This window comes from Stegodyphus dumicola, chromosome 2, assembly GCF_044657685.1.
Source record: "Stegodyphus dumicola isolate Sdum_Otavi_A_Nest chromosome 2, ASM4465768v1".
Taxonomy (NCBI): Eukaryota; Metazoa; Arthropoda; class Arachnida; order Araneae; family Eresidae; genus Stegodyphus; species Stegodyphus dumicola.
This window is the reverse complement of record NC_140769.1, coordinates 121,846,411-121,867,268: the sequence shown is the minus strand read 5'-3', so window position 1 is coordinate 121,867,268 and position 20,858 is coordinate 121,846,411. Positions and strand designations below refer to the sequence as shown.

The following is a 20,858-nucleotide window of genomic DNA, read 5'->3' as shown; positions in this document are numbered from 1 at the left end:
ATAGCTTCTTCTTTGGCTAGTTCATCTGCCTGATCATTACCAAAATGGCCACTATGTCCTTTGATCCATGAAATTTGAATTTTGTATTTTGGGATTTTTCCAAGAAGAGAATTTATGTCGGATATCAATGGACAGGAAGGTAAGGGATTTTTAATAGCTAGAACAGCTGCTTGGGAGTCAGATTTTATGCTAAATTCGTTGAGATTTTTGAGAATGGCTATTTCAGTCGCTGCTTTTATAGCCCTAGGAATGTATACGATTGATCTGCGACTTTACCGCTCGACCGCTGGATCTTAATTTAATTGATACAATTTATTTTATTCAAAGTTTACTCTCGGCGTTACTAAGAGTTATTCATGTAATGGCTGAGAAACAAGGTTTGGTTTCGTTCAGCCTAGCACGATGCCCTGAAGAAGATGTTGCGAGAAATATAACACAGATTTGGTAGGGGGTATTTCTTTTTCTATAAGATTTTATGATAACTGTGAGCGTCATCACTTTGAAGTCGTAAATTAAATTAATGACAAATCGTCAAAAAATAATATATGGGAGTTCATATTATTTGAGACTTTGGTGGGGCCCCGGCTGAATTTCTCAACAAACCGTAAATGTATACAAACAATAGAGGTTCGAAAGATCGAACCGATAATCAACTAGAGAAAAAAATGTGGAACGCTTCACGATTTTGCGTGTCATCTTTGCGCAGGGGCCATGCTAATCTTCTCTGTATCGTTCCAATTTTAGTATATGTACAGCTTTCGCTTGGATAAGACTTGTTGCAGCTTAATCTGAAACATTATTTTAGATATTCTTAACTTTTCTGGACTTTGATGTAGTTTATTTTGGTTTTCGGAAAGAATATGATTTAAAGATGGAAATATCTATATATATAAAAGACGTAGTTGCAATGTTGATGGCATAGTGCGTAGAATTCACAGAACGTAGTAGATTTATATTGAAGAGGAAGAATTCAAATTGCGCAGTATGCTAAAATATTGTATCCATTGTGATTAGGAAAATTGGCAGCCAAGTAAAATTAAATATTCATTATTATTTTAGTTGGCACTTGTGGGTATAATTTAATTGGCACTCGAATCGTGTCTATTTCCAGAGCATTTTCATTTGTGATACTATTGCGATAGGAAGAGAGCACAGCGAAATAGCATCCAAGTTGCACAGAAGTTGAAGCTAAAGTGCACATTTATTGAATATGGCAATCTATGAGGAGAAAGGTTTCAGTTTAGGTTAGAAAGATTTCAATTCTCAGGGTTTAGGTTCCAAATTAACAACGTCATCAGCGTTATGGAAGCTCTGCGGCACATATTAATCTAGAAATGACGCAATCCAGAAAAGTTACCATTATTTTTATAATAGAGAGAGAAAAATGCCCAAATTAAAAATGAGGAATTAAGGGACTGTTAGTAAATTAAATTACAAAATTATAAAGCTTATTTACATAATTTTATCTTATATATATATATATATATATATATATATATAAAGCGAGGGAAAGAATTGCATATTTTGCACTATGCGGCATAATTGTGTTAGAAAATTACATATTATGCTCTTTATAATATAATGTCGTAACTCATATGTACAATAAGATTATGCATATGGAAATACGAATGCACTTAAATAAATAGAAGCACAGAAATGTATTCTGGGATACAATCAAATGTACTGAGTTTTGAAAAATAATAATAAAATACTTGAGCAAAATCTTTGCATACCTCCCTGAAATATGTCAGGCTGATATCGCCATTTGTTAATTTGTTGTAACTAAACGAAGAATAAAAATGCTGGTAGAAAACAAAAAAATCGACGTCAGGATCTCTTTTATAATGCACGGTCCTTTTGGGAACCAACACTTAATAAAATGTTTGAAGTCTTTTACAACCAAAAACATCTAATCAAATGCGAAGCTACAGAAAAATAGAGAAAATGAAAAATTGACAGAAAAAGAATCAGTAACAGAAACCAAGTGTGAAAAAAAAATTGAAAAATATAAAGAGCTATTTTATTGACAGTTTTCTCGACACAAACATCAGGAGCTAGTAGTGAGAAAAAACATCACGACAAAAACACCCTGCAGAGAGTATGGTAAATGTAAAGAATTTGGCAAGCTGTGTGCCCACAACAAAAGCAAGGAAGGTAAAAAGAAAAGAAGAAAAAAATTCGGATTTTTTGTAATAAGGATTCCTCTTTCGCATCATATGCAATTTCTCCTTTTCTTACTCCCTACTTGTGCATTTCGAAATCTGTTTCCTTTCTTTTCGCTGTTTTTACTCGCTTTTCGGCTCTTTCAGAAATATACAAGTAAATACCCGCTTCTAAAGTGGTATAAACGCTGTAAAGGGACAGCAAAGGAAGATGGAAATAAAATAACGCGTAAAACTTGTCATTACTCGCAACACTTCTGTTTACGATGGTTTCTATGAAGAAATGTTTTTTCTTAACTTTTGTGCTCTGACTCTTAATATTTCCTTAAAAATTTTTAGATGCAAAAAAGCTGGAGGTTTCAAGACCAGAGGCTTAAATTTGAAAGTTCCTATGGAAATTATTGTTTTATTTCACTCGTCTCTTGAAATAAAACCACGGACTTCCGTGGTTTTATTTTCTATTTCCTAAAAAATGGTCACAATTCCTTTAAAAGGAAAGCGCTGAAGCTTAACTGGATTTTTAAGTTTAAATAAAGAGGCACACACAGTTTAAGTAATCAGATTTATAATAATCTATCAATTTCAATATGATAATTAATGTCAAGAAGTTTGTTATCCAAGAAATATCGGAAAGAAACAAAGATCATCATGCTACAGCGCTATTTAATTGTTGAGAAATGGTAATTCCTTCGTCTATGAGGCAATAATTTGTTACATATAACGGTGTCTATCTTAAATACACTGTATATCTTATATCTAACCTTTCGAAGTTAATTCTCTTGGTCGTTGAATGTCTGTCTATCTCACCACGGGTACAGAATAAAAGTCAAAATAATAATAATAATAATGTAAGCTAGTAGAGAATTTGATTTTCCAAGGCTTGACGGAGTACAGCAAACAATTATTTATATTTCTTGTAGGCACCAACTTTCTGCTAATTGGTAGGCTGTATTATCAATTTCAATAGAATCATAGCCCAAAACTACAGTGCGGGTCGCCCAGATGGTGTAGTGATCCAGACAGCCTACTGCTGTACCGAAGGACAAATACCGGAGAAGACATGGATGTTTGTAAATGTTTTATGTCTGAACGGCATGGGGCACTCTAAATATGCGGCGAGCCGAAAATCCTCTGGTATGGTTTGGTGGAAGGGGAGAGGTGTGGGAGACCTCCGGACCACCACCCGATTTCTCTCTCCTTAAAATTGGGGGTGAAATTAGACGTTCAACCTCTCTTTGAAGTAGGCTTTGATAATCATTCTTCCCTGTAATGTGGACACGCCAAAAACAACACAACTACAATGCTGTTAAATCGGACGAATAAAACACGGCCCACCAGCGGCCAAGTGGTAAAGACGCTGAACACTGGTAGTTCAGTCCGAGGTTCGAATCCCGCGAACGGGCTGGCTGCTGTTTTCGTGGTTTTCCCCATGTGTAATGTGTACACGAGCCAGTTTCCCTTAGAAGGTCCTCCCTTTAGGCAATAGCCCTCGTGTGCTTTGCCATAATTAAACAATCCAATCCAATCCCAATTACTGCACGCATGAAGTGTGATTAACGCCAAGCGTTCACATTCTGTTCTAATTGACGGCTTTTTAGGCAAAGAAATTAAGACAATTTTTAAAGTCCCTGTTAAGATTTCATTTTAGTTTTGACCAAAGTTGCCTCCTATAATATATATGTAACATTCAGGACTGGATGAATGCAAGAGAAACAACAATGTATAAAGTGAAGAAAACCACATAAAGCTAACTTTTGGCAAAACTTAACTCACAAACATTCCACAAATTGTTTCTGAATGCTGAAATTGTTCTGTTATAGTTTGTTGCTTTAAAAATAGATATTTCAAGGCTATTTTATCCCTCTGGTATGCATCATAACCATGGTAACGAATGTTGCAGAAGGTGATTTGCTAAAATAACCTGTAATTTGCCAAAATTATTTAATCCATTCTGACAAACGCAACGATTGCAAAATGAAAAAAGCTTTATTATAAGCTTAAAGCGTTTTTAAAGTTTAAATCATATTTTAAAGTTAAAATAGAGTAAGCTAAACAATTGTTCCCCTTTATAACTTAAATAAACTTGCGTACTCAATGACAATGCAACTGGCGATTGTCTTCAAATACAAATAAATCATGGCTACCTAACGGAAAAAAAATAATTCAATAAATTTGATGGAAATGTGGATAAACATTTGATTTATCAATAATTTGAAATTTCATTAAAATTTATAAAATTATTTACTGCCAGTATTGATGGATTCTAAAGAAACCGCCATATAAATACACATTTGAATTTTAGTACCTGTATGCATACTAAGAAGTCAAAATTCGGAAAACGTCATATCAGTTTCCATACTGTGAAATGCCTACAACTAAATTTCAGTTTTTTTAGAAACTTACCTAATATTTCACTCTTAATTGACTCACCTTTATTTTCGAAATAGATTTTACTGAAACCGTTTATGAATTTTAACGCTATGATTTATGAATTTTACTAATAGATGCTCGAGCTTCTTTACCACCTAATAAAAGAATGCTTTATTATTTGAGATTATGTTTAAATTCAATTGATAGCAAGATATTTATTTCATTCTGTACTTCTTCTATGTGTTTTAATCTAGTATACATAGATGCTTCAGATGTTTGAAGGAAACGTTTGTACACTTTGAATGCGAAAGATTTAACCACGGCTACTTTAATAACATTGACTGAATGATAACATAAAAGCATGAGAAAATATATTACTCAAAGTAGCAGTGGTGTTAGACTAGGTTAATAGAATAACTAGAAACATATAAATATGCAATTTCACAGCATTTTAACTGGAAAAGTGCAAAGGTACATTTATCAACTAACATTTTTACCCAAACGTTGATTTGTCATCTAAGCAATAACACATTTATGACCTGTTTATAATGTTTTTGGAAATTATTTGGTCGTCGCTGTTTAACTAATCTTAACACTGGGTGGCCATTTCACATGTGAGCATTTGCAAGGAATTCACCGATTTAATAATCATCCTTTCAGAATATTTATCACATAGTAGAAGCATTAGGCATTTTTGAAGCAAGAGTGATGAAAAATGAGCAATGCCCTCGCTGGGAATCGAACCACGGGCCTCCCGAATTCGCGCCTAGCGTGCCGACCACTACACTACGAAGGCGGGAGAAATATTTTATAAAATAAGGTGCTTGGACTTATTTCAGAACGAGAGTGGAAGATGCATTATTCTACCATCAGTGTTGTACGTTGAATGTTTTTCATCCGTATTTATTTCTGCAGTAAATATCTGTTAGTAAATATCTGTCTATTAGTTAAAATCACTGCTTTTCCTTCCTCAGCTTCCACTGTTTTATATTTATTGAAAACGTCAATATATTTGAAACGGTTCTTCTAAAATGCTCCTAGGCATATTCAATAAATACTATAGACGAAGAATGTTGGTTTTCGTTTCTAATAGTTTTGCTCTTTACTTATCTTTCGTGTTATAAAAGAGTCTAGCGCTTAGTTTAGGGCAATATTCTTTCATTATTCTAATAATGCATTGATCACATGGTAAATTAGTGTTGCTGTGTTTGCTCGCAAATAAAAAAAATTAGTACGCTTTAAGAAAGAGATTTTTTTAAGGTATATTCTCTCTTCTTCAGCGTGCCTTCGTGGTGTAATTGGGAGCACGTTCGGTAGCAATCACAAAGTCCGTCATTCGAAGTGCGACAGAATGCCACTTTTTTCTCATGTTTCCCGGTTTCAAAAGCATTCTCTATAACTCTACAATTTACAGTCTCTCTACAATGACTCTACGATTCTCTTGTATTCTAGATTCTATGACTCTACAATTCTCTACAATTTACAATTTCTAAATTTCTGCGATTCCCATGTATCGAACGAATTTCTGCGATTTCTACGATTCTCTTGTATATAAATTTCTATGATTCTTTTGTATTTCAATTTCTACGATTTTCTACGATATTTCTACGATTTCTACGATATTTCTACGATTTCTACGATATTTCTACGATTATTTCGATATTTCAACGATTCTCTTGTATCTAAATTTGTACGATTCTCTTGTACAATTCTCTACGATTCTCTTGTATTCTAGATTCTATGACTCTATAATTCTAGATTCTATGACTCTACAATTTACAGTCTCTAAATTTATGTTGTGCGTTGGCCAAGTATCAATAAGAAGAAAAATAATTTTGTTCAGTTCGTTATCGTATTTCAAAATATTTACTTCGGACAATGCACAAAATATTTACTTGGGACAATGCAGTGCATTCAAAATATCAAAAGCCATTCATAAATATTTACTTGGGACAATGCACTCTACTGCAGACCTTAAATAATAAATGTTTTAATGGCAATTTTCTGTAAACACTTTAGGACATTCATTTGATTTTCATTTCCAGCAGTAATTAAAGCGGCATCTCTTTCCCACTGTTAATGCTTTGCAATCACTGTCTCCTGCCATTGCCTAACTTTACCATATATTGTTAAAAAATCTTTTTCCGTTTTGAAGATTAAGTATTAAGTTTCTTTGCCGTCTTAGCCGAATCACTGGTTATTACAAATTTCACGAGCTTTTGTGTAAACGTCAATTCGTTCTGTACATTGTGACTTTTCCCTCTATATCTCCGTCTTAGGTTTACGTTTTGAGTTTCCTTGATTTGTAAACAACATGTCCATGATTCTTTAAAATCGTGCATAAGAAAATTTGAGAAACAGTTAGCTTCAAAGCAGCATTCCTTTTTTCAGATTTTGGGGAGCAGCTAATAATTCGATACTGTGGTCTAATAAATCAACTTTATCACTTACATTAAAAACACTTTGCCTTTTATGAGTCTCCGTTTAATTTTGAAATGATCAAAAGAGATAAAAGTGATTGCATATGAAACAATAACAAAAGTCGTTAAATAAAATAAAACAGAACACTTCCTAGAACAAAACATTCATCAGAATGTAAAGTTCAGAGCGCGGAGAATATATTTTTTTGGCATATAAAAGCAAGATTATTTAGAATTGCACCTTCACAAACTGTTTATTCTACGGCATTATATTTAACTTCCACTAATAAAGTCTTTTTCAGTTTACATATTGCCTACTGCCTCATTTCGCAGCCAAGCTCTCTCATTCCAGAGATCAAGTCGAGAGGGTTGGCAAATACTTTAGTTCAAAGTTAGTGGAAAGCTTGTAACCGCATGTGAGAGTTTGGATCCAAGTAGAATAACCTTTGCCCCGCACATAAGTTACAAATAAATGAAATAAAATAAATTGTAGAGATTATTTTAATTTTATAATAGTTATTTTTAATTTTGAAACCGTTTCCTTTTATTTCTTGTTTTCCACCTACCACTCCCTGCCAAAATGAGATATCAGATTCCACTATTGCATTTTATGTAAATGAAGTAGAACCAGTATTTAATGGGGAAGTTCACTTACCTCCGTAGAAAAGCTCAGAAATTCTTAATCGAGCGGGTTCTGCTTTCAGGCTACGTCGTTACTTTAAGCCTATCTCACTACGAACGATCGTAGTCTTACGTGCCTCTTATTCGCCGGTGAGGTTTAATTATAGGCCAGCTCGGTGAGTTTGTAGAAACATTAGGTTATTTTGAAGCTGGGGAGACGAAAAATGAGCAATGCCCTCGCCGGGACTCGAACCACGGACCTCTCGGATTCGCGTCGCGCGTGCTGACCACGACACCACGAAGGCATGGTGTTATGAAGAAAAAAGTTTCGTGAGAGGTTCGAATAAACACAAAAAAAAAAAAAAAAATAACTTATCTGTAGTGGACCTCTTGAAGTGGAGGAGAGCTCATATCTTAGCTCTATTCTTACGTCACTTGTTATGAAGAAAGGTTTCGACCCATGGGTTAAATAGTTTTACTTCTAGGTACCATGTTATATCTGAAATTCCTATATTGTTAAATGTTAAATATGAAACTACTTGCCGTTAAAGGGAGTGATCGTATAGTGAAACGTGTACAGCATTTTTGCGTTGTGAAAAAAAATGCATCCCGGGACCGCGCCGTGAGAGGATCGAAAACATAAAACATATACAAGATATAAAGGAAAAGTTCATATTAAATATATAAAGAAAACATACTGTAAGAGGTTCCAGATTAAATATCAGTTTATTCAATTACAACACAATAAGAAAAATCTTAACCTCATCTGAGAGTCTGTTCATTTAAATTCATAAAAAAACTTAAGGTTTGTCTGGTGATTTAAAAGAAAGGAAAGGGAAACAATTTATGGCCTGAGAGTTAAATTTTGGCACTGGTTCTAAAAATGTAGACCCACTTCACTACTGTAGAACAGAAACAGGAGCACTGCTGCCCAGGACGGCTATCCGCTTGGTCCTGAAAGTCCTATGTCAACACGCAGGTAACTCGTTCAAATTTCGCCGGTCAGAAACGTTGTTGCTAGGAAATTACGGCTCGCCTGTTCTTACTCATCCCAAGAGCAAGCTTCACGGGTAACGTCCCAAGTAAGTTCCAGAGTAACATCCACAAGTCCAGCCAACCAGTAAGTGCGCGAGTCCAAAAGTAAGAGTGTCCAGAGTAAGTGTGTATCCAACTCGAATTTCCTTCGTCTCCTTCACCAAACGGGCTCCCACTATGGCTTCACTTATCGCCCCCTTAATTATGGCAAAATCTTCGTTTTCAACTCCAGAATGCGGAAAAAAGGGTGATCGCGCATGTGCGCCCTTCTTCACTTAGCGAACAACCGGACCCTCAATCGCCAAAAACCTGAATAACTTACATTGAAAGACAAGTAGAAAACTTTGACCTTTCCGTCACGTACTTTCCTCTCTTAAGGTCAACTAACAATGAAAATTCTTTCTCGAACATTCTAAAGCGCGCGAAATCATGACTTGGCGAAAATTGCCTCCCTTTCCCTGCTTCTTTCACAATGAATAAAAGTTTGTACAAGATTTGCAAATAGAGGAAAATAAATAATACTCTTTTAAACTAAATAATATTTCCAGAAGCATCTGTTTTTCCCCAAACTTAAAGCCTTAAATTAAATAATTCAGAATCAAAATAAAATTTAAATTTCCATAAATCATAAAATCATTCACCTAATTTTTATAACGCTATCCGGTAATTTCTCTACATAACATTCCTTTCCCCTAAGGAATTAAATTTTGGTTTACCAAAATTTAGCAGACAGACACTTCTTGAAATACCATGACTCATACTGTGCAATAAGGCTAAAGGATAACATAATGTAACAATATTTCACACAACTCCTTGGTAACAGTGACGTTACTGACACATTAAATTTCAAGTCCAAAATGTGCAAGTAAAACAACAAGATTAATCAAATCAATTACTAATTAAAATACTCAAAGAAAATCATCAAAAATAATTAATCAAAAAAATCAATTAAATCACTTAATTAATTACATAGAAATATTCAGAACACATACAAAAATAAAAATAAAAATAAGGCGCTAATCACAAACAAAATATGTCTAAGATCAATCAATAAGATAATTAACGCGCCGCAGATACATAAAATACATTCCTGAGAAAATAAACACACTAATAATTCAAACAATTCCAAATAAAATATGTCACATGAACGTATTCAAATAAGGAGTAAAGACCCCTAAGTACTACGAAATTGAACAACTTCCAAGATTGAATCCCAAACAATCACGTCTAAGAACAGAAGCGGCCTGATCAGGGCCAAGCATTAGAAAAGAAAAGAACGTTACAACACAAGGAACCTCGGAACCAGCCGAAAATACCCCACACAAAAATCAGAAAGAAGGAAAACGTGATTGTCCAAAAATTCAATTCAACCAAAATCAATTCCGAAAATAGCATCCAGAATACGCTGTGCAAATACCAATTAGAATGTCATCCAAGACACACAAAAAATAATAATAATAATACAACCTAATGCATGTACAAAATAACGTTTGGCCAAAAATTTACAAATACTACCAAGATACACAGATACACATAAAATGAAAATACAATTAAACTGTAAAAATTTCGTACATAATTCAAATGAGCAATGAGATCAGTGATACTTAAAAAAAATTTTTAAACTGCAATACCTAAACAAATCACACATAAGCATTACGTTAAACCATATCAAGTCAAAAATATTTCACTGTAATTCAAATCAAGCCAAAAAAAATCAACCAGCAAGAGTGAAGTGCCGCTAAAAATTTCAAACCTCACGGTAAACACTAGTGAGTAACAACACCAAACTTAAGTCCCCTTAGTAAGACAACACCAAAAAAAAAATCCAGTAATTCTAAAAATCCCTTAAGTCCACGAGAAAAAAAATTCAACCTAGTCAAAGAAATCAATCAAAGCTGGACTGAAGCACGTTACTAGAACACTAAATAACATATCACAAATCAACAAAGTGTTCAAAACAACCCCCCAATTTAGGCAAAAACTGAGATCTATTCTGCATCAGACTTTTTCAAAACGTTGTATAGTAACCTAAGTAGCAGCCTTCAGCAACACCTCCACCCAAACAAAAGAAACAAAGTAACTCTTTACCGCGTCCATGTAAGCTGAGAAAAGCGCTGTATTATGAATGACAGACTCAAACTTTACGTATCAAGCAAACCTCCAGACACGTTGAAAGAGAACATAAGATCTCTTATCTCGGAAAGAAAAGTGCGCTGACTGAAACGTTGCAATCCTGAACCAACACAATGAAAAAGATACAACAATAGATTTCTCAGATAACAAGTTCCTGTTTGCCCCGGTGTAAGAGGTCAAGTGCCACCATGAAGTGCAAGTATTTACAAGAAAACGAGCTTTCAGGACATTACAACTTCACGCAAGACCTAACTGCAAGCCACAAATGCAAAGTTCTCAAAAGTGCTAAACTAAAAAAAAATACTCCTAACTCGTAACTCAAAAATCCCTAAAAATCTCACAATCAAATCCATAACTCAAATTCTACCATTTTCCTATGACCACAGAAATCTCAATTCTTCCACAGAAACTAAACATCAGAGAACTTACATTTTACGGACCTTGGCAGTAACCACCAAAAACAAAACAAAAACCTGATACAACTATCTTGATACTAACGATTCAAAAACAAAACTTAAGCCAAAACAAGAATTAACCCCAAATTCAGCAACAAGTCCAACCAAGAAAGAAAATTCAATAACTCAAATCAAATCTATTACGATTCACTAGCAAATTCAAGACAAACTACTTGTAATCAACAGAAAATTCCCACACATGAGTACAGAGAAAAAGTAACTAATCTTCTCAAACTTATTTCAAAAATTTTCACAAAACAAATTCCCGTTGTCACAAAATTCTCATTAAAATTCACTTTCTACAATACACAAGACTAACTCAATTTCTACTGTTTAAACAATTCTCACATGACAACTCTTCACCAACTTAAAACTCAGAAGATAACTAATCTCAATTACTCTGACTCATTAAACTAATTAGAACTTCACTCAAGCTGAAGAATACAATCCAAAAAAAAAAAAAAAAATTAAATAACCAAACATCACTATTGCTGATCTCAGGCAAAAAGCCAAATCTAACCCATGTTCATATTAAAACAGAATTTGGCAATTGAAAAACAATCTACAATTTTTTTTAACTCATTCATTTGTATCATTATGTCTTAAGAAACCATAAAATTCATTGCTCAATACTAAATTAAATTTCCTAACACATTACACAATATACTGGAATCATAACAAAACATTGTAAATCAAAAAGCAATAATATACTACGCTAGAGAATCATGAAAACATTACATACATTTCACCAAATATTATTCAATCAATTAAAAAAAAAAATCAGAATTTCTCTAACGTTAACCCCTCACAATTACACATTTCACAAGATTCTAGGTTAAATAATTAGCAAAAACACACAGACAAAAAAAAAATTTCTAGCTACGCCTAGCTATGGCTTGTCTCATTCAGTAAAATAATTAAGAGTCTTTAATCTCTTTCTCTTAGAAGTGCACAAAAAATGAGTCCAGTTTTTACCGACAAGCACTCGAAACTTTACACAAGGATACACAAATAGCATAGGATTGTGAAATAATTCATTTTCCATCTTGTATCAGAAATCAGAAATCAAAAGTATACATCCAGAAAACACTCAAGGATTTTCAACAGTAAAAATGTACAGTACCTATTCTGCTACATTAAAATATATTTTTTTTAATTTTAAAGTTCAATTCTGTTTGCCTAACGTTAAAGTCCAAAATTCCTGAAATTCACACACATTTTCAAACTTTATCACTCTCGTATTAACAAATAAGCAAACCCAAATCAAAAACTCTAATTAATCCTAGCACATAAAATTTAACTCCTTCCTTAAAAAGTAAATTACACAAAATAGGTAAATTCAAAATCCAAATTCAATTCTCGATCCGATCCCCCACTAAGCAGAGGTCACGGCACCAATGTTATATTTACTTCACGTGAGAGGATCGAATAAACACAAAAAAAAATAACTTATCTGTAGTGGACATCTTGAAGTGGAGGAGAGCTCATATCTTAGCTCTATCCTTACGTCACTTGGCAAATCCGCAAGACAGAGACTCGAACGGCACGACAATAAATTACATCAGCTATACCGTCAAATCTTACGCCTGCTACTGGTTTCCATAGAAGAAAATTATTCCCACTGGAAGCAAGAGAACAGCTTACACCGCACGGCTGTCTGCCTAGACTCTCAGCTCGACCAAGGAAAACGTAGACAATTAAGCTAGGCATTTTAGAGAACGGCTAACGCAGGCTTCCAGTTGACTAAGGTGACATAATTCCTTCTGTTTTCAAGTCGGAGTTCAGAGGACATCGTCCTGACTTTTGCCGATACAGATAGAGACCCAAGTCTCTGTTAATTTTTTTGTTATTCGCTCAACAGCTTTTTTTTTCTTCGCATTTTGAGAAAACCCGCGGCCGGGGAGCATAATTGCCGCTCCCCGCCGGAAGCACTGCTCGATGCCGACTAAATCTTTTCCTTTCTCCGGTCAAGAGTAAGTGTGTCTCGCCTCTTAACCAAACGCGGCCGGGGAGCATATTTGCCGCTCCCCGCCGGAAAACACCTCTCGGAGTCACTTACATTTTGTCCAGCAAGCCCAAAAATCAGCGAGTCAGTCCGAGAGTCAGCCAAAAGTAAGTGTCTAAAGCGAGTCAAGAGTAAGTCAAAAAGTAAGTGTGTATCCAACTCGAATTTCCTTCTTGTCCTTCACCAAACGGGCTCCCACTATGGCTTCACTTATCGCCCCCTAAATTATGGCAAAATCTTCGTTTTCAACTCCAGAATGCGGAAAAAAAGGGTGATCGCGCATGCGCGCCCTTCTTCACTTAGCCAACAACCGGACCCTCAATCGCCAAAAACCTGAATGACTTACATTGAAAGACAAGTAGAAACCTTTGACCTTTCCGTCACGTACTTTCCTCTCTTAAGGTCAACTAACAATGAAAATTCTTTCTCGAACATTCTAAAGCGCGCGAAATCATGACTTGGCGAAAATTGCCTCCCTTTCCCTGCTTCTTTCACAATGAATAAAAGTTTGTACAAGATTTGCAAATAGAGGAAAATAAATAATACTCTTTTAAATTAAATAATATTTCCAGAAGCATCTGTTTTTCCCCAAAATTAAAGCCTTAAATTAAATAATTCAGAATCAAAATAAAATTTAAATTTCCATAAATCATAAAATCATTCACCTAATTTTTATAACGCTATCCGGTAATTTCTCTACATAACAATGGTAAGCCGGCGGGAGAAATACCTTATACACCCCACCTTTTAAAGTGCGACTAGGGTTTTAGGGAATCCAGTCTCCAAATCATGGTTGTGAAGAATCATCAGTCAGTTAGTTCGGGCGCCACACTAGAGACATTAGAATTTATCGAAGCTGGAGAGATGAAAAATGAGCAATGCTCTCGCCGGGACTCGAACCGCGGAACTCTCAAATACGCGTCGAGCACACTGACCACTACACCACGAAGGCAAGCTAAGAGAGTGGGAGAAATACTTTATAAGTTATCTTTGTACAACTTTGGCTAAATTTTAGCTAGCAAAAATTAGTTTAGTTTCCTATTTTCCATCTTAAGCCCATGAGAAGGCTTTCCTGTAAGCCTTAAAAGGAGCCGATTGTTCCTCCCAACCGGTATAGTGGTTAGCGTCGCTGACTGCCGGCACGTGTTCGAAACCCGGAGAAGACATGGATGTTAGTAAATATATAGTGTCGGTGAGGCACAGCGGCACTGTAAATATGCAGCAAGCCAAAAGTCCTATCGTGTGGTTTGGTAGAAGGGGAAAGTGGTGGGAGAACCTACGGCCCGTTTCCCTGGAGTGCTTTCCATCAAAATTGGGCTCTGTCACCTGAATGGTTCTCAAGGCTGTTGCCAACGGCAGGCGTAATCTTGCGCTCCTTGCTCCAAGTAATTTCGTGCGCTTGGGCTGACTACGTCAAACAAGTGGTCATCAGCAACAACAACAGGAGCCGATTGTGAGTGTTTCTTTTAACAAAATAATAAAAATAATGAATAAAACGATATTTCTACCCTTCTTTGGACAAAAGTTTTAGTACACAAGGACACGTAAATTAACTAGAACTTTATAAAATATTAAAGAATAAGTAACAATTTATTCTTAATTATTTCTGTAAAATAATTTTATTTGGCATTAACTTAAAAAGCGAATTCTAATGTATTAAAATCATCATGTCTTAGTATCGCTGTCTTAACGTTTTTATGCCGTTGTGCCATGCATCGAAATTCTTGAAATTTTAAAATGAATATTTGACATATTTTTTAAAGCTTTGGAACAAACAAATGATTAAATAGAGGACTTTTCTAAATGTAAATGTTTACAAGGTTTATGCTATCACACGTGGATCACTTCCCAGAAGCATACGATGATAATGTTTATAGCATGTTTTGAGAAGATTATCTAAAATGACGTGACATATTTTCTGAAAACCTCAAAAAGTATTTGTATTTTGCCCTATCATATTTTCCAGATTGTACGCCGATATCCATGCCTTAAATACAATTATTTATTCTTTCTTTAATTATAAATTTTGTGGTTATATTAGATTACAAACTGTGTGTATACACCACTACTGCAGCTAAATAAAAGGTTTCTTCCAGTAGCATATGCATGAAAAATAAGAGCCAAGAAGGAATCAATGATATGTTTGTGAATTAGAATGGAAAGAAAGCAAGACAAATTGATTTCATTAAAAAGAAATATTTCAATTTCCTCCTCCTATTTATTATAGCTGTTATTGATCATCTGAACTGAATCTTCCGCTTAATCAATTATTTGAAAAAGGCTAGGAATGAAAGGGATATGTAGCATATGTTCTAACAAACCTTCCAAGGATGCTTGCTTATAGATATTGGATTTTAGATAACCTGATTTGTACGCTTGAAATGCAACTCATGTAGCTCAAAAATGATACTTATTTATTTTTCATATCATTGAATCTCTCGATGATTGGGTTTCTTTAAAATTGAGATTAGTCTTAAATCAATTTTTTCCCTATCTCATCAGATAATATTTTATATCTTTCTGATCTCTTTTGAATGCGATCTGTTTCACTTAAGGCAAGAAAATCCTCAAACATTTTTCTTCCTCTTTTGCAAAAACTCTTTGAATAGAACTCACAATGTTTATTGAATAATGTGTACGAGTAAAAAAAAGGAATGCTATATATATTTCTGATATATTTTAATAGGTAAAATTGTTCATAGCAGTATAACGTATGTTCCTCCACCTTCCTGCATGTTTTAGTGGTGTAACAGTAGCACACTCGGCGCGTAATCGAGAGGTGCAGGTTCGAGTACCGACGAGAATATTGCACATTTTTCACATTCCTTGCTTCCAAAGAAATCTAATGCTTCTATAGTGGCGCCTGAACTAAAGATTGTGGATGATGATTCTTCACCACCAGGATTTGGCGACTGGGCGCCTAATCCCCAGTCACCCTTTAAAAGGGGGAGTATATAAGATATGCTCTCTCTCCTTTCTGCATGCTTTCGTGGTATGACGATAACACACTCGGCGCGTAATCGAGAGGTCCAGGTTCGAGTCCCTAGGAGAGCATTGCTCATTTTTTCATGTCTTCTACTTAAAATAACCTAATGGCTCTACACCGGTAAGCATTAATATGCATTTGATAGAAAATATTTAATATGGATATGAAATACGAAGAACAACCACGTAATGAATTCAGTAGTTAACAGTTTAATAGAAAATCAAATAATTTAATAAAATATGTGCTAATTTTTTTCAAACTTTTATTATGTGTACATAATTATAAGAACACATCTGTAATACTTCTCATTCTCCAAGAAAGCGAAATCTTTCGCAACCTCATCAGTGTCAAAAAATTATTTGAAAAACCCGTGTAAGTACCTTACAAAACTTCTATTAAAATACTCAAGCTCGCATATTTGAATGGGCGCATGTTTTAAGGACTTTTTTATTATTATTCACAACATTCGCTGGAAATTAGAAATAATTTGGAATTGAAATTATGTTATTGCTTTCATCTCTTGAGTTTAGTTTAACCCAGAAAGGAATTTGATCTTCTTCTCCTTACTGCTGAAAAGGGCTTTGTATACAAATAATTTCTGAAATTCTTATCGGTTACTCTCTGAGTTTGAGAATACACTCATATCTCTAACCTGTTTCATAAGAATCTTCACTCGTCAGGTTTAGGTAAACATACTGTTGCATGCTAACAGATTCTCAAAAGACCGCTTAACTTACAAATTTTTTGGAAGCATTGCAAAAAATCATTACATATCTTAATTTAATTATGAAATACAATGAAATGAAAAAAATCAAAACGTGTAAGATTTATGTTGAATTTTTAATTTTTACAGGTGTAAAGGCATCTAGTTATAATATTAGTTTAGTATCTCGAGTTATCTCAAATGAAAAAAAAAAAAAAAAAAAGTTAAATATTAGTCTTTTTATGATAGTTTTTGAATCAAGGGACAACACAAAGTGATGCCTGACATTCTGTACACTGGTATCTGATTTGTTTTCTTATTGGCTTACCGGTGGAATCTCTTTTACGTGAGCACAGAGTACACTGTCTTGTTGGATTTTTTTTTTATTTTATATTTTTTCCCACCTCTTCATCATCACTATCTGAAAAATCATCGCTTTCGTTACCTTGCACCATCGCCATTATTTTAAACTTTTTTCAACGCAACTATCCTTCCTTATAACAGGGGGAACGGAAAATAATGTCACGTTCTGACATTAAATTCAAACGAATAAATTTGTAGAAAGTTTTCATTTTTAATCAGTAATATAATCATCCTCGTTATCAGCAACTTTTTGCCATCTAGTATGCCGATTTCAATCCCAGACCGACAAAAATCAATTGATTTTTGAGTAAAATATCTCAAGACGGCATTTTGGACATCATCCAAATTTTCAAATTTTTGGTCACTAAGAAAATGTTGTAGGAATCGGAATAAATGGAAATCCGAGGGTGCGATATCGGGCGAATATGGTGGGTGAGGCAGTACCTCCCACCCCAATTCATTATATTTTTCCAGTGTTCGTCTTGCACAGGGCGGTCTTGCATTGTCGTGTCGCAGAATAACGCCTTTTCCATTGACAATCGCCAGAGATTTTTCGATTAAAGATTGGTTCACTTGATCCAATTGTTCACAATAAAGGTCTACATTAACAGTTTTTAGCAATTCAAATGAACAATTCCTCGAATACTCCATCAATTACACAGAAGCGCCTTTTCGAGATGTAAACCCTTTATAACCCCTGTTAAAACTGCCTTTTGAGTTTTGGATTTTTTTATAGGACTTATATTTTTGTCTCCACTAGTCAAACGAACAAAAAACGGTTCTGTAGGGTGCCGTTGAAGTAATACGTTGCAGGTGATGGATAGGTTGGCTTTTGTTCTTTCCGGACAGATTATGAGGGACTCAAACACCTGCTTTGCTTATTTTTCCATTATGTTTTAAATGTTCTGCGATGGTCGACCACAGTTGGTTAAGAGTGTTTGACATGGACTTGCTTCCACTCTGCCCTTAGCATGCTGTCGACATGCGCAGAAACGACATTACTTTCCAGTCCCCCTATTACATTACTAACCCACAAGCCAATTAGGAAACTTGTGACCAGTCCCACCGAAAGAACCGCGCAACCAACAAAACTTGGCAAACTGAAAATCAAAGCTGAAAATTTCCTTTAATTTCGTCCAAGGCGAGTAAAACTGTGATAAAACAAATCGTACCGACAAATTCTGCTTATCCCGAGTTTTCTTGGGATAATAACTAACTGCAATATATATGAACCCAAGATAACTCGGGATAATCAGGCAAGTGGTTAAAGGTCGAATGTACACAGAACAAATGATAGTTTTAATTACCTCCCACTAAAAACTGCGTACAGTTCCGAAAATTTCCGTAAGAGTGCTCGCACAGCTCTTCTCAGTATAACAGAGTACAGTCAGTGCTAACCACTTCAAACTACGAATAATATTAAACACAACGCAATGCAAAAACGCATCTAAAAGGTTGTCACGGAAATCTATCAATACTCCGAAGTCAGCTCTGACTAAAAACTGAGTTGTTCTTTCCGAGCTTATATAGTTCTCACATTGCAGCCGAGACATCTCTACATCAGCCGAGACATCAGCCGAGACAAAACTTAAAGAATTTTTATTAGCAAATTATTTGAAAGCGACCAGAAGTGACACTTTTGTTATCTCCAGAAACTGTTATCGATTTTTTCCTCCAGCGTCCAAGGCTGTTGCCACTCCAAAAAATCAGTGCAAAAATTAGCGGTTTTAATTAATGTTCGGCTAATTTAAGTCGTACGAAGATAAGAATGGTCAAAATGGCTTCCTACGAATTTTTAAAATCCGCGTTACCTTTCTCGAAACGCAACTCCCCGCGGTTCTGGAGATAATGTCACAAACAAACGAACAGACAAATGTATATGGAATTTAATAGTATAAATTATTTTAGACTAATGTAAATTTTTTATTCACTAAATATATAAGACATGGCTTTAATCTACAAGTTTTTTGTATTGATTTAAATGTGAATTTTTGTATACTCATTTTTCTATTTAAATTATGTAACATTTACGAATTACAGAGCCATAAATCATAGTTCGTAATTTTGATATAGTTATGCAATATTAAAAGCCTGTTGTGAACGAAAAGAAATTTATACCTTGTGAACGAAAAGAAATTTGGAACTGCTATTTTATTTAAACCTCCCATAGCCCTCAGAAAGTAGTTACGCTAATTCGCCTGTGAAGACCTACCCATTTTATCAAAGTTTACTTTGTTTTTGTATTGTAATTTGTAACTTTTCTATGCTTATTAATTTCCATTTTACATTGTTTGACAATAAGGAAATATGAATTTTTTATAATATGTGAGAAATTAATTATAATGTAATTTCCTGAATATAAAAAGTGGGTTTATGTTGGTTACAACAGTTTTATAAAAAGATTTCAAGGCGAAAATTGTTCAGATTCCATCAATAGCATTCAAGCAAAGATTTCCAAGGATTGTAAAATTTTGCAATCATTTCTGAAAAAACAAACTAGGACAGTCTGTGCGGAATTCACAGAGATCTTGCAATCATTTTAAACTAAATTGAAAATTTCACCAGAACTCTAAAATTGCATTGATTAGTCAAAAATGTTTTATTCACATCTTAGATAAAGATTTTATGATTTTCTTTCAAAATTACGTTTCCCTTGTTTTGCTAACGCTCTGATGATTCGTTCTAAAATAGTTGTCCTATAGCCAAGCCTTTTTCTCTTTGCAGGGGGATACGTAAGATATAAACTATGAGAGGTAGCTATTAATAACTACTAATTTAGCAATGTCCTTTTAATTAATTTTAATTAATTAGCTTAATCTAGTTAAGACCTCTGTCCTGTCCTAAAAATTACTTCTTGTTCATACTGCATGTATCTAAAGTGCATCATCTCAAATTTAATAAAGCAGCGCATTCGGCTCTTGACAAATCCAATTAAAGTAAATTTTTGCCATCTATCACACGCTTTACAGATACTCATCTCTTTTTTTCGCCTTCTGCTTAATAATGTCGCTTAGATCCTAGCTTCTGACCAATTTTCTGAAACTTTAAGCAATTTGCGGCATGGCGGTAGAAGCACTTGCTGTATAAGCATAATTTGGGGTGCATGGCTCCCCTACAGATTTTATAAGCAAAGAAAAATATGTTTTCTAGAGAGCAGTTATTAAGAAATCAATTGCTTCTTGTTACCTTCCGCCACAACTCCTAGCCTTTCTTCGGAAAGCATCTCAGCTATGCAATAAAGCACAACGCAGTAAAAGCAGTTTAGCACAACGCAGTAAAATCATCACCTATCCATTGCAGCTAATAGTTTGTATTGCAAGGTACTTTATAAAGAAGTATTGAAATGAACTAATTATTTGTAATAATTTATGGATTTATTTGAAGTTTCAACTGCTCAACATGAAATAAAATATATTCTTGGAATTTCAGGACTTTTTATTTAAAATTTAGTTTTATCTTCCTTATATATCCATAGCTATATATATATATATATACCTTATATATATATATATATATATATATATATATATATATGTCCAAAAGAAAACATCAAGCGATATTTAGAAATGTCTCGCAAAAAAAATTCCTATTCCTACTCTTGTTTT

At 34.4% G+C, this 20,858-nt stretch overlaps 1 protein-coding gene and 1 non-coding gene across 3 annotated transcripts in view; both read right to left on the bottom strand.

The window, feature by feature from the left end:
- Positions 1-20,858, bottom strand: part of LOC118181399 (lachesin-like) — a 1,014,793-nt gene that overhangs the window by 840,544 nt on the left and 153,391 nt on the right. The window lies entirely within an intron of this gene.
- Positions 662-768, bottom strand: LOC118197962 (U6 spliceosomal RNA). Its single transcript, XR_004759680.1, has one exon. It is a non-coding gene; the product is annotated as a U6 spliceosomal RNA (small nuclear RNA).